Raw genomic sequence first — 1,815 nt, 5'->3', positions numbered from 1 at the left:
CCTTTTTCTGTCCTCGTCCCTTTATTTCCCTCCTCTGGCCGGGTCACACCCTTCCCCTTCAGTCTTTTACAACTTTTTCCTTCCTGCTCCTTGTCAGACATTCACAGCACACAACTTGGTTACCTTTAAACAGACTAGTTTTAGGGATTTGTCTTTAAAAAGGCTGGAAAACCCCAATAAATTAAGCTAAAAGCATTAAAAGGTTGTAATATTAGTGTGAAATCCACTTATTTAGATGGTAGTAAGCTCTTTGCCCAGCTTGGATTCAAACATACAGCTGGTTTTATTCCTAAATAGACGGTTTTTGTTTTGTCTGAATGCTCAGTTTCATCAGAAGAAGGTCATATGTTACCTCATCAGTGCAGCTTTGTGATGTTTTTGTGAAAATGTCATTTGTCTTAAGTTTACGTCTCTATATTTACATCCTGAAACATCTCAGAAACCAAAATAACCACAAGTTATGAAGGCTGATGTGTTAGCAACAGACATGAAGCAGCAGTTAGAAAACTGTCTGATATTTAACATTTCTTCCAATAATCACAATATTTCTGTCGCTCTTTTCTGACCTCATGTAGCTGCACGGTGTTCACCAGTTGTCTGTTTTTATTTTTATTTAAATCAGTGCCTCCTCCTGCCGCTGAAACAGGACTGATAGCAGCATGAGAGAGTGAATTAACAACATCAAAGTGGTCGGACATGAAACCTTTTTATTCTGACTTTTGATTGATTTTATTAATTTTATTCCTATTTTTTTATTTATTCATTCATAATATTTTCAAAAATCTATATAGTGCCAGTTCTACAATTTTACTATCAGTGTTTCAAAAACCAATTTTATATATTAATTTCTGTGTTTAGTTGCATATTTTAGTCTATTTAATATGTTTCTTATCACTATTTAAAATATTATTTTCTTTTTTTAAAAATGAATTTTGAATGATGCTTCCTCTGGTGTTTCCTATTTATCAATTTGTTTATTAATTTATTATTATTATTATTTATATGTGTATGAATGACAGCAATTTTTCACTTCCTCAGTTCAAATTTTTATTTAGTATTAATGCAATGGAGTTTTTTTTTTAAAATTCGGTTTTAATCTGCATGAAACGTGCTGCATAAATAAACTCTGATTAATTAAATAAGTTGAGATGCACTAAAGAGGCTCCGTAGACCTGAGAGGACCAACATCAGGTTTTAATGTGTTTTTTTTTAACTGGAAGCAGCACATTCTATATTACACACAGTTATTTGAGCAATTTAATATAAAACGATCTATTACTGCGTCTTTAAGCACCATGTTAGTGGGATATGATGTGATTCAAAGCATCTCTCCTCTGTTTCATGTTTCATGTTTTTATGTCGCGCCTCGGGGAAGTAAAGTGCACCTCGTACGCTCACTCTGTCATTATCGGGCCGACATGGATGTGTTTTCACAGAACATACAACTCAGGAGGCGCCAGTTTCTCTCCTTTCTCCTTTTCATGTGTGTGACCGAGTTGTGTTGTGGTTCCAGAGTTCCTGGTTTGCAGAGTGTTACAGAGTCTGGAGTCTTTAATGTGCAGGAGGAGGGAAAGTCCTCTTGGCTTTGTGCTGCTGCTGCATGTAACAGAAAACACAGAGAACAAGTGGAGCGAAAGCACAAAACCTCGGAGGGAGAGTATTTGGCGTTGTACGACTCAGGAAGTGTGTGGGCTTTTCCGACATGCTGCCTGCGTTCCTGCTGCCAAGACTGAGTGGATTTCCTGTCCGGGAGCCAGAAGCCTGGTTGCTGCTTCGCTTACTGCCACCGGCCATTACTCTGTCACTCATCTGTCA

The 1,815-nt window shown here is 37.1% G+C and overlaps 1 protein-coding gene across 1 annotated transcript in view; it reads left to right on the top strand.

Annotated features, from left to right (window-relative positions):
• lamb2 (laminin, beta 2 (laminin S)) overlaps window positions 1-1,815 on the top strand; it is a 72,301-nt gene that overhangs the window by 30,669 nt on the left and 39,817 nt on the right. The window lies entirely within an intron of this gene.

This window comes from Stegastes partitus, unplaced genomic scaffold, assembly GCF_000690725.1.
Source record: "Stegastes partitus isolate 25-593 unplaced genomic scaffold, Stegastes_partitus-1.0.2 Scaffold549, whole genome shotgun sequence".
Classification (NCBI taxonomy): Eukaryota; Metazoa; Chordata; class Actinopteri; family Pomacentridae; genus Stegastes; species Stegastes partitus.
The sequence above is the reverse complement of the archived record's forward strand: the minus strand, read 5'-3'. Positions and strand labels throughout refer to the sequence as shown.